At 44.1% G+C, this 13619-nt stretch overlaps 1 protein-coding gene across 1 annotated transcript in view; it reads right to left on the bottom strand.

Moving 5' to 3' along the window:
- SEC14L1 (SEC14 like lipid binding 1) overlaps positions 1-13619 on the bottom strand; it is a 77724-nt gene that overhangs the window by 25836 nt on the left and 38269 nt on the right. The window lies entirely within an intron of this gene.

The following is a 13619-nucleotide window of genomic DNA, read 5'->3' as shown; positions in this document are numbered from 1 at the left end:
TAACTATAGAGGAGATTGTTTTAAAATTTATATAGAAAGACAAAGGAACTAGAACTAAAACAACTTTGAAAAAGATGAATAAATTGGGAGGAATCAGTCACCCTGGTATTAAGGCTTACTATACAACTACAGTAATCAAGACCGTCTAGTATTAGGAGAGGGATAATTGACATACAGATCAATGGGACAAAATACAGAACCCAGAAACAGACTCAAACAAATACACCCAACTGATTTATTTTTTAGTATCTGCACCTTTGTCAGGAAACACCAATTGATTTTCAACAGAGCTGTAAAAGCAATGGGGGAAAGAGAGGAGGCCAGTCTTTTCAACACATTACTGGAGCAATTACACATCCATAGGCAAAAACAATAACAACAATGAATCTTGACCTAAATCTCACACCTTGTATAAAAAGTAACTCAAAGATCAGGGACTTAAATATAAAACACAAAACTAAAACTTTTAGGAAAAAAGATAGAAAATGTTTGGGATCCTGGGCTAGGCAAAGAATTCTTGGATGTGACACCAAAATCACAATCCATAGGAGAAAAAATAGATAAAATGAACTTCACCAAAGTTAAAAAACCTTTGACCAGCTAAAAGACCCTGTTAAGGCCGGGGGCAGTGGCTCACGCTTGTAATCCCAGCACTTTGGGAGGCTGAGGTGGGCAGATCACAAGGTCAGGAGATCGAGACCATCCTGGCTACAGACACGGTGAAACCCTGTCTCTACTAAAAATACAAAAACATAAACTGGGAGTGGTGGTCGGCACCTGTAGTCCCAGCTACTCAGGAGGCTGAGGCGGGAGAATGGCGTGAACCCGGGAGGCGGAGCTTGTAGTCAGCCAAGATGGTGCCACTGCACTCCAGCCTGGGCGACAGAGCGAGACTCCGTCTCAAAACAAAACAAAACAAAACTCGTTAAGAGGATGAAAAAACAAAGTACAAAATGGGAGGAGGTATTTACAAACCACGTATCTGACAAAGGACTAGTGCCTAGAATACATACAAAATTCTCAAAACTCAACGTAAGTATAGTGAACCAGGAGAACACTGGTTTGGACTGAGCTCCTGCACCGGGCCCAGCAGACCAAACCAAAATGGGGTCCCTCTTGGTAACCTCCACACTACCAAGCCAAAAGTAAGCTGTTTATCTGACCTTCCAAGAAATCAGGAGAGAGAGTACAGCAAATCCCCCAAATGGGCCAGTTTGGGCCAGCGTGATAAGGAAGTCCCCTCTGCGTTAACCTTTGCAAGGAAAGCCACTCTGAAACCACCCATCTGCTCGCTGTTCTCTGTGCCTGTTTCCCTCACCCCTTTTCTGTCTACAAAGCCAACTTCCTCTGCTGGGCTCATGAGAACACTCATTCTATTTTACAGAATTCTATTTTATAGAACGAAGTGTTGCCTAATTCTGGAACCAAAAAAGCCAGTTAAGATCCATACACTAACATACACTAAATTTGCTGTAATTTTGTCTTTTGATACACAATTGAAATTTAAAAATGGTTAAGATGGTAAATTTCATGTGTTTTTACCATGATCCAAAAAAAAAAAAAAAAAAAAACTCAAGAGTTTAAAAAAGTCCAATTAGAAAATGGGTAAGAGACAGAAAGTGATATCTCACCTGAGAGGATACACAGATGGCAAATAAGCACACGAGAGATGTTCATTAGAGAAAAGGGCCATTAGGGAAACGCAAATTAAAATCACAAAGGAGTATCCCTATACGACTATCAGAATGGCTAAAATAGAACACAGTGGCAACACCAAATGCTGGTTAGGATGTGGAAGAACTGAATCCCTTACACATCACTGGCAGGAACGTAAAATGGTGCAACCGCTCCAGAAAACAGGTATCTTCTTAAAACCTAAACATGCAACGGTATACAACCCAACAGCTGCGCTCCCGGGCATTAATCCCAGAGAATGAGAGCTTATGTTCACACAAAACCCTACACAGAAACATTCACAGCAGCGTTCCTCATAATAGAAACTGGGAACAACTCACAGACGTCCTTCCTGAGCGAGGCTAAACGAACTGCCCTGCAGCCACACCACAGAACACTACTCAGCAAAAAAAAGAATGAACTATTGACACATGCGAGGAACTGGATGGATCATGGGAGAATTACGCTAAGCTAAAAAAAAGCCTCGGCAGTTACATACTGTATGATTCCATGTCCATAACGTTCTTCAAAAGACAAAACTTTAGAAACCGAAAACATATGAGTGGTTGCCAGGGGCTAAGGAAGGGGTGGGGGCAGGAGGGAAGCAGGTGTGGCTGTAAAAGGGCCACAAGAGAGACGCCTGGGAAACACTCTGCGCCTCGACTGTACGCACGGCAGCATCCTGCGACAGCGCACGCAGTTCTGCGAGATGTTATCACCGGGGGAAGATGAGTATAGAACACATGAGATCTTTCAAGATTATTCCTTGTGAATAACTAAATTATTCAATATTATTCCTTGTGAATAATTTACTCTGTAGCAATCCACAAAGATTACCAAACTAAAGACGTTGCAGAATTCATATTAAAACCTAATCGATCCAGAAGCCCAGGTGTGCAGATCACTTGAGTCCGGGAGTTTGAGACCAGCGTAGGCAACATAGCATAACCCCGTCTCTATATTTTCATATTAAAATATATATTTTTTATATTAAATATAAATTTTATATTAAATAATATATTTTATATTTAAAAATATATAAATTAGCCAGGTGTGGTGGTACATACCTGGAGTTCCAGCTACTCAGGAGGCTGACATGGGAGGACCACCTGAGCCCAGGAGGTGCAGGCTGCAGTGACCTGTGACTGCACCACTGTACTCTCCAGCCTGGGCAACAGAGTAAGAGTAAGACTCTGTGTCTCAAAAAAAAAAAAAAGAAATCCAGTAGCTCATGGTGCATGTGAACAGGAAACCATAGGATATAGGGTAATAAGGCTGGGTGCGGTGGCTCACGCCTGTAATCCTACCACTTAGGGAGGCCAACGCAGGCAGATCATTTGATGCCAGGAGTTTGAGACCAGCCTGACCAACGTATCAAAACCCCATTTCTACCAAAAATACAAAAATTAGCAGGGCATGGTGGCACACACCTGTAATCCCAGCTACCTGGGATGCTGAGGTGGGAAAATCACTAGAACCTGGGAGGCAGAGGCTGCAGTGAGTCACAATGGTGCCACTGCACTCCAGCCTGGGCGGCTGAGCAAGACTCCGTCTCAAAAAAAAGGGGTGAGGGGGGCATAGGGTAGTAAGAATCTAGGCTGTAAGAAGGAACCTGAAAAAGGAAACCCAGTGCCTGCCCCTATGGTCAGCCTCATTATAAAGGAAGGTGCTGCAGGATGACTCTTGCTTGACTGATAGATGTCACCCCTCTGTAAGGTTGTATGGGTTGAGCATCCCGTCTCCAAGATGCCTGGGACCAGAAAGGGCTTCTGATTTCAGATTTTTTTTGGATCTTGGGAATAGCTCGATTATATTTACTGGTCGAGCATCTCAAATCCACAGATCCAAAATCCAAAATGCTCCAATGAGAATTTCCTTCGAGCATCACGTCAGTGCTCAAAAAGTTTCTCATCTGGAGCATTTCGGACTTCGGACTTTCAGATTTGAGATGCTCAACCTGTACTAAAAAATGAGGCGGGGTAAAAACTGTGAATTCCCATCTTAAATTAACCACAACCAAAAACAGAGTTAAGGAAGAAACCTCTGGTGTTAAAAAATATTAACGAAAACGGCACAGACGGCTTTGATTTTACTTCCGACAAGGTACAAGTAGCTTCAGAGCATTATCATACTAAAAACACTCCCTTTCTGGCAGCAATTCCCTGATGTTTACCTTCAACAGGACTGCCCTTCTGAGTAGAAGTAATACACAGATCACAAACATTGCCAGCAAGATCCCAGAAGGACTAGAGAATCACAGGAATTCCTCCGCCTGGGTTTTGACTACAATTCCTTCAAAGTCACCCTCAGTTTTCTTGCGTGTATCTCACTTTCTCTCCACAACGTTACAAGGTTAAATCAATGTGAAAAGCACACGCTACACTCCGGCTGTCTACGTACAAGGGACCGAGCTAGGCAGTACAGGAGGGAGGGAAGGTAGTCAATAGCATCCATGATGGTCAGAAGGATAAGCAGCTGCCAGGAGGTAGAAGAGGGAGAACATGCTCTGCATGGAGGGGCAGTGTGGGGAAAGCCTTCGAAAGAGAGGAGGCACGCATGCTGGGCCTCGAAGCGTGCCAGGGTCTGTTCACAGTCAGCGAGGCGGAGAGCGTTTCCAGGAAAGAACTCAGGAGTGCGACTGCAAGGCGACCTCCAGTGGGGGCAGGGACCCAAAGCCCCCAGGGGAGGGAAGTGGTGGGAGGTGAGGCCGGGGTCGCTGTGGTGCATGACGATGAGGCATAGACCACGCCTTGCCGGGCGCAGACAGAAGGCCCTGGCCTTCCTCTCCAGGAGCTGGGACGGAGGGAGCATGAACAGGTGGCCAGAGTCACATTTTCAGAAAATCAGTATGAGAGTCAGGCGCAGGATGGCCTGGGAAGGATGCAAAACCCACATGTGGTGGCCAATTATATGTGTTTCTTAAGTGTTCTTACTTTGGAAGTTAAAAATATATTCTTCACATTTATCTACTCTCCTCTTCTACTCAAATGTATTCTGAATCCTGTTACTGCCAGAATCTTGAAAAATCACTCAGTATCTGTCTCTTCATGCACTTTATGTAAATAACACTTAGGAAGTTTAATCACCTGCTCAGATCCCACCACAGATAAGTCCCATTCAAAGGCCTAAGAATTTATTAAGTACCGAACACACCAACAATCCAGGAAAACAGGTTGGCTACCATTTGTTCTACACAGACACTGAAAACCATCTAAACTCTACTTAAAAAAAAACCAAACTGGCTTTGTACATTCCAGTACTATGACATATCAAGAAACTGAGACTTACAAAGGTTTCAAACAAAATAAATCTTTGTAAGTGACATAAAGGGCAGAGTAAGCACTTACTAAGAGGTAGCCTTAGCTAGGGTCTCTCCTATTTAAGCATGTGAACTAGGCCATTTTCAAAATATACACACCATCCTTCCAATTCTTGAAATAGAGTGGTCAGCATAAGGTGTCACCCACGCAGCCTCACCTTGAATTTTAACCACACTAAAAACGTTCCCTCCCCTGTAAAATTATCCATCCATGTAGACTCATATTTGCAGAGACATTCATTCTACCTTGGCATGACCAACCAGCTGGCATTTAAGGTATCCAGGCTAAAGAGCAGCTCACTCAGAAGCTGCGCTGACCTCTCCAGAGCTCTGTCAGTGTCAGGGGTAGTTAGCAAGCGTCTCCCTCAATCTCTCCACATTCTCTTCCCAGCCTGTCACTCTGCCACCAGGGTGCTAGGCTGCAGGGCAGAGACTTTTTATCCTCAGCAAAATGAGGACTTCAATGCCTAAAACAAAGTCATTGTTCAATAAACATGTTTTGAAGCATAGAACACAAGCTTACTCAATAAAAAGATAAGTCCCGCCTTTTGTTTCTGCACTCTCTTACCCTGACCCGTCTTTCAGAGATATGTTAAGGTCAGTGAATTCTGCATACTGTCAGCATATACAATTCTAACTGTGGAGGGTTCTGGAAATGAAAAGACTGCAAAAAGTAGATGCAACTTTCACCTCTGGGGTGGCTTAGGTACCAGAACCAGAGTTTTTCAGCATGAGCTACAAGCCACGCAAGTTTCTACTAAGTGTGTAAGCAGGCCCTGAAAAACAGAAGCATTCTAATTTGATTAAAAACATCAATCTATGTCCTAGCTCCTAGCTCCTTCCACTGGAAGGGGTGAAAAGCAATGACATCTGAGTTCCTGATGAGCACACTTGGCAACCAGATCTTGATTTCCAAATAACGTTCCCTATGACAAAGGAATCCGTGCTGCTTGGAGAAATGGTTGATTACGCGTCTGGAGCACGGGAAGGTCAGGATGAGGTAGAAACTTTTCCCACCAGGAGGCGAGGGAGTGCCCAGTGACAGATGGGGATATGTCTAAGGGACAGAGGAACCGGCCTGAAGGGGCTCCACTCACCAAGTGTGGGATAATTTGAACACCAGAAAGAAAAAAGGTGGCAAAGCACTATAAACCACACAGTGATACTCAACAGGGGAGAAAATTTTACAGGAAAAAAAAAAAAATCTAATAAACACAGAAGGAGTGCCGATTAGGAAATCACCATTTTCTAGCCACCAAAGTATAATAACTGATTCAGACAAGGATCATCAATGAACGCTAATGAAAGGGGTTCAGAAGAGACAATTATCACCCTGCAGGCTACAGATAAATTTAACACAGGAACAAAGGTGGGTGCCTTTACAATGGAAAGCTCTCATGGGCACCACCTTCACCAAATGACTGAACTGAGCCCCAGCGACAGGACGGCCGGACAGCCTGGTGCAGCAGAAGCAGACACAAACACCACAGGCTTCTGCAGCCCTCAGGACAAAGATGGTTGACCCTTAGCTAATAACCATGAGGACATCAGGCCGGGTGCGGAGGCTCATGCCAGCACTTTGGGAAGCTGAGGCGGGCAGATCACCTGAGGTCAGGAGTTTGAGACCAGCCTGGCCAACACGGTGAAGCCCCGTCTCTATTAAAAATACAAAAATTGGCCGGGCGCGGTGGCTCAAGCCTGTAATCCCAGCACTTTGGGAGGCCAAGACGGCCGGATCACGAGGTCAGGAGATCAAGACCATCCTGGCTAACATAGTGAAACCCCGTCTCTACTAAAAAAATACAAAAAAACTAGCCGGGCGAGGTGGCGGGCGCCTGTAGTCCCAGCTACTCGGGAGGCTGAGGCAGGAGAATGGCGTAAACCCGGGAGGCGGAGCTTGCAGTGAGCTGAGATCCGGCCACTGCACTCCAGCCCGGGCGACAGAGCGAGACTCCGTCTCAAAAAAAAAAACAAAAAACAAAAAACAAAAAACAAAAATTAGCCAGGCATGGTGGCACATGCCTATAATCCCAGCTACTTGGGAGGAAGTCATCAGACAAACCCAAATTATGGAACACATTCTACACAACCACCCTAGATGCTTAAACAAACAAACAAACAAAAATGTCAGTGTCTTAAAAGATAAACAGAAAAAGCAAGGAACTGTCTAGAATAAAGGCATCTAAAGAGAGAACAACCAAATGCAATGCTGCATTAGCTCTTGGATTAGAGTAAAAATAGCTATTGAAACATCTGGGAAACAACCGAGGAAATGCAACCATGTGTTTCATATTAAATAACATTTTTTATTTTGTATTTGTATTCTTCTGAGACAGGGTCTCACTCTGGTCACCCAGGCTGGAGTGCAGTGGCACAATCTTGGCTCACTGCATCTTCCGCCTCCTGGCTCAAACGATCCTCCCACCTCAGCCTCCCAAGTAGCTGGGACCACAGGTGCACAATTCTTTGCCTGTGATAAAAATCACAGCTAGACAGAAGAATATCTATTCTTAGGCAATACATGTTTTAGTATTTAGGGGTAAAGTGTCATGATATAAAGCAACTTACTTTCAAATGTTTCTACAAAATGTATGTGCACATGTGTTTGTGAAAGAGAGAGAGAAAGCAAACGTGCTAATTTACCTAGGGGACATGCATTCAGGTGTTCACAGTACTTCTCTATCAACTTTTTAAAAAATGAGCATTACTCATAATAAAAAGTCTGGAAAGACATTAATAGTATGAAAAAGGTAGCTTTAGGGGAGAAAGTCCACATACAAAACAAAACCTGCTTTTATCACACAAAGTCAGAGCCTACACAGATTGGTACAAACCAAGAAACCAACCTACAGTTTTTATTGTCTTCTGTAGTAACTGACTAAATACAACACCACAACATTTTAGATGTGAAAATGTGTACAAATTTTAGGTCTGCCCGAAGCTCTAGCCGAGGTGGTGGCAGGCCTGGTGAGCAGCACGGCGGGACAGGGCCTTCTCCCGGGGCCTCAGCACCAGCTCCAGCTCCTTGGGGCTCGGAGGAGCAGCAGCCTGGGCAGCTCATGCTTTTCAAGCACAGTTGGCAACCTGGACTTTTCTGGAAAGCTTCTCTATTTTTAAAACCCCGTTTGAGCTATAGAGCCCACATCAGCAGGCCTTCATGTTTTATCTCCGCACTAAAAGAATGTGGGAAGAACCCCTTTTTCAACTCTCACCAGGTTTGAATCACGGTGCCAGAAGAGCAGCAGCAATTTCCAAGTATCCACAGTGTCATCCAGCCATTTCCTAATCCCGCCCAACATTTACCAAACACACAATCAAGAAGGGCCGAACAAAATGAACTCTCCCAGAAGTAAGTTCTTCAGAGAGGGAGAAAGGCTCTTTGAGGTATCCTTTTTAAAGGAAAAATTACTTCTGGAAGACAAATAGCTACTACTACATTTGCTCACTCATTTTTACACAGCAATTGTTTCAACAATAAAAACAAAACTAGGGCTTCATCAACCTGATCCTGAGAGGATGCTCCTCCCGGGGAACTGCTTCCTCCACCTTCCTCCACCCACTCTCTTCCTCTTTCAAAAAAGGATTTCTGAGCCTGCAATTCGGAAGGCTGGCAACAGCACTTTCAGCTTTTAACCAACCTTTGAATGCAATTTTGACATATTGAAAGCTAGTACTGTGCTAAAGAAAGTCATATTTTTGTGAAGACATTTCAACTTGAAAATTAATGAGCTGGATGCTGCACTCCACCAGAAAAACCCTTTTAAAAGAAATTCAACCTAAAGAGCCTACCTTTAATGTGAACTATATTCACACCCAATTTAGCCAACACACCAAGCCAGCTGTTTTCCATGCAACAACTGGGATATTCTACAGCATCAGACCTGACCCTCAAACTCATTCATACACAGATCTGGTTTTACCCTGGAAACAATCAGTAAGTAAAACAACTAACTATGGCCTAAGTCTCTCTTACAAGCTGCCTGTGCTCAAAGAAACAAGTATTCAACCTATCAAGAAAATGTGTCCAACTTTGTAGGCTGCATTTAAAAAAAAAAAAAAAAAAAAGGAAGAAAGAAAGAAAACGTGGCAAACTGACCAAAGCCCCTCAGAGTTCTAATTCTATAATTCTCACACTATCAAATTAACAGCTGTTTACAGAGGGCCTACCACATGCAGGCCCTAAACTAAACATTCTAAGGAATATAAAAGTGGAAGGCACAGGATCATGGCTTATTTAGAGAGGCAAGACATAAAAACTCATAACTAGCTGCGTGGGGTGGCTCACGCCTGCAATCCCAGCACTTTGGGAGGCTGGGGTGGGTAGATTAAACACCTGCGGTCAGGAGTTTGAGACCAGCCTGGCCAACACGGTGAGACCCCATCTCTACTAAAAATACAAAAGTAGCTGGGCGTGGTGGTGCATGACTGTAATCCCAGCTACTCAGGAGGCTGAGGCTGGAGAACCACTTGAATCCGGGAGGTAGAGGATGCAGTGAGCTGAGACTGTGCCATTGCACTCCAGCCCAGGCTACAAGAGCGAAACTGTCTCAAAAACAAAAACAAATGTATAACTATATACAACAATAGAAAAAAAAGACTGAGAAAGGAGGTGATTGACCCCAAACGGACTGTATTAACAAAAAAACCTGCTTAAGCTATTCAGGGGGAACCCACTTCAGGCTGGGTGGTTACAGAGGGCTTTGCTGGGGAGGTGACGTCTGCAGAGGGCTCTAAAGAGAAACCCAGAGAGAGACAGCAACATTCCTGGCAGGGAGAGCATCAGCAAGAGGGAGCAAGGCAGGGGCCAACTCCAGAGAAGCCTCTCAGCCCACTCATAGAACACCAGTTTCCTCAGACGCTGGCTGAGACACAAGCGGTCACTCCACGAACAGCTTCAAGCACCACGGTCTGCCGCTGCAACTCCAAGCAAATAAACATCGAAGCTACTTCTAGACCGTAAGAGTGACAAGGACCCAGGAAGACTACACGTAATCACAATTCAGTCCTCTGTAGGCTCCTGTATCCCACCTCGTTTCCTCATCGGAAGGCTACCAAGTGAAACGACTTGTTTAGTCCACTGGTAAATCGAGGTTTCAAATTGCATGCTATTTGTGAATATGTGTTCATACCTAAACACTTGAGCCATTTCAAAGAAAAGTCAGGATCCCAGTAGTTTCAGCACACCCATCCACTTCTCCAAACACTGACAGCCCAGAGCATCCACAGCTAGATCAAAGGCCGCTTTGGCAAATGCACAATGGTACATGGCATGCACATTACACTAGGGAAAGAAGTGCCACATCTCAACCAAAGTCATCTGCCTCAGGTACCAGTCTTCAGTGAGACAAACACATCAAGTCACAACAGCAGACTGGTAATGTGCACTTAGATCAAACCAGAAAATAAGGCTGAGGTGGGAGGATCACAGAAGCCTAGGAGATGGAGGCTACAGTGAGCCATGATCACACCACTGCACTCCTACCTGGGTGACAGAGCCAGACCTTATCTCAAACAAAAACAAGAAAATACAATGACTATACTAAAATTAAAAACAGGCTGGGCACAGTGGCTCACTCCTAAAATCCCAGCACTCTGGGAGGCCAAGGCGGACAGATCACCTGAGGTCAGGAGTTAAGAGCCCAGCATGGCCAACATCTCTACTAAAAATACAAAAATTAGCTAGGAATGGTGGCAGGCGCCTGTAGTCCCAGCTACTTGAGAGGCTGAGGCAGGAGAACCGCTTGAAACTAGGAGGCAGGGGTTGCAGTGAACCAAGATCACGCCACTGCACTCTGACCTGGGTGACCAAGTGAGAATCCGTCTCAATAAAACAATAAAAGAAATAAAATAAAATAAAACAAAACAAAAACCTAAAAACAAATATATAGGCCAGGCGTGGTGGCTCATGCCTGTAATCCCAGTACTTTGGGAACCCGAGGCAGGTGGATCACAAGGTCAGGGGATCGAGACCATCCTGGCTAACAAAGTGAAACCCCGTCTCTACTAAAAATACAAAAAAAAAAATTAGCTGGGTGTGGCAGCGGGCGCCTGTGGTCCCAGCTACTCGGGAGGCTGAGGCAGGAGAATGGCGTGAACCCGGGAGGCAGAGCGTGCAGTGAGCCGAGATCGCAACACTACACGCCAGCCTGGGCAACTGAGCAAGACTCCGTCTCAAAAAAAAAAAGAAAAAAGTAAAAATTTGACATAATCCAAGACATTTCTAAGATCAAACACATACGAAGCTTAAATTATGAACTTCATCTTAGAAAACCTCAAACTCCATGGTTCTGATGATACCTTTCTCCAAAGCTAACATTTAGTATGGAAAAGTAAGTTCACCCTAAAGTGCTATAAATCCAAGGAAAAAGCATCATGATAGATGTGAAGTAACCCAATAAAACAGGCTGGGTTTCTTTTCTAGGGCCTTCTCATCAAGTATGATGATGATAAGTATCACGGAAGGCATTAATTATCGCTGAAAGAACAGACGGTAAACATGCTGCTCACATACCACGCACCAAAACGTTTGCACTTCCAAGTATTTTAGCATTTTTGACCAGGAATAGGTTCTTTTTACCATCTTTCTCTCAATTCCTGCCCTCACAGTTTACCACGCAATGGTATAAAGCAGCTATGTTTACTTTTGATCAAGCAGCCATTTCAACAGACATCATACTACACGACTGACGGAATGGGCCAACACCGGGAGGGCTGTGAGATATTCTGTATCAACCCATCAGAGCTTCTTCCATTCGTACACCCACTCCTTTGCTCCAAGAGTTCCAGACATGATATATATTTTTGCTAGAGGACAGGAGAAAGAAACTTCAAAATCTCTTCCAAATTCCACGTTTTCTCTTAGGAAACAGCATGGCTCTTTGAGGTATTCGTGCCACCTGGGGTGTTAAGCCTGTGTTAAGGAAAGGTCACTACATCCAGTGACTATTTGTGTGTTCCACCCTCCAGCCTACGCTGAACTTCACCTGGACTACCTTCGTTTAATAGACAGAGGTCCCCAACTCCTGCTGGTCGGTGGACTGCTGAGAGCCTGGCCACACTGCCGGCGCACCTGCATTACTGCCTGAGCTCCACCTCCTGTGGCATCTGTGGCAGCATCAGACTCTCATAGGAGTGAGAGCCCTATTGTGAACTGCACATGGCGAGGGATCGAGGCTGCACACTCTGTAAGCTGCACACTCCGTAAGAGAATCTAGTGCCTGATGATCTGAGGTGGAAGAGTTTCATCCTGAAACCATCCCCTCCACCCTACAATCCATGGAACAACTGTCTTCCACAAAACCAGTCACTGGGGCCAAAAAGGCTGGGGACCACTGCTTTAACAGAGACCTTCACGTGACTTGATTAGCAGGCAACAGTGACACAATTCTAAAGGACCTGGGAAAATTACCCACAAAATTAAAAACTTCACACATAAAAAGTTTTAATTCCACAGACAGGTCACTCATCTGATTTATCCACATTATGATATTTTAAAACAGTGTCAAAAAAACACACAGTAGTAGGGTTTTTCTTCTGACCTCTTAAAATAATTCAAGTTAGTGACACCCACACTGTGTTTCACTCTATTCTGGAAGGCCGTGTTCTTGCAGATCTGAGTGGCAGGTGGGATGCAAGTGCTATGAACCAAAATTACTGACGACAGTCTCCTCCTCAAGAGCAAGAGAAGCTGCTACTAAATACAGCTCCATCCGCTTTAAGATTTTCTGCCATAAATTTCCGTAAACCTCTGGGTCCTAGAAACAAGTGCTAGTGCGTGAACACTGCACTAAAAAAAAAAAAAAAAAAAACAAAGGAGGCGGGGAACAAAGGGGAAAAGCCACAGGTACAAAGGAGCAGGCAAGCAAACCTTAGCAAAGAACTAGGGCATTACCCACCAAACCTAATTTGACAGTTCTGTGACTCCCCAACTCTGTCCCCCAATGATAGTGGCTGTGATTTTATACGGTTCATATGACAGCCATGTGTCCTGTCAAAATTGTTCCTGGTCCACACAAAAGAACTAGGTATATGTCAATATTTCACAGTATCCAGCAGAGGATTACAGCTCCTAAGTTTTGAACCACTACTATAAACACAAAACAAGCACAAAAACAAAAAATTACGCTCAAAAGAAAAATAATCACCTGCTAAAACACTAGCATGTCTACATTTGGCTAAAGCAAGACTACTATTCAGATCTAGCTTTAGATATAATGTTTTAGGAGGAGGACAGTTTCAGATTGTTCTAGTTAAAGACAGACACTATTCCTTCTCTCCTTGCTGAAACTAACATATATTGCAATTAACCACAGCTAAAACTGGTTTAACAAGGTCTTCTGGAATACTTTCTCTTAAAGTACTTTTAATGTATTCTTCTTCAAGAATTTCCAGCCAAGACTACCTGGAAACTTTTGTTAACACTATTTAATAGGCTGACATAGAGTTACTGAGCTTTCAAATGAAACTTAAAGTATAATCTAGTATGCCTGATTAATTGTATCTTTTCATTTTAATTTAAATTAGAAAAATAAGGCCCATTATTGTTCTACTGTCTGTTACATTTCTGGAAGATCTCAAGACGGACATCTCAGGCGTTAGCCTGGGGGCTCTATGTTTTAAATGTGCT

This window comes from Piliocolobus tephrosceles, chromosome 16 (assembly GCF_002776525.5).
Source record: "Piliocolobus tephrosceles isolate RC106 chromosome 16, ASM277652v3, whole genome shotgun sequence".
Classification (NCBI taxonomy): Eukaryota; Metazoa; Chordata; class Mammalia; order Primates; family Cercopithecidae; genus Piliocolobus; species Piliocolobus tephrosceles.
The sequence above is the reverse complement of the archived record's forward strand: the minus strand, read 5'-3'. Positions and strand labels throughout refer to the sequence as shown.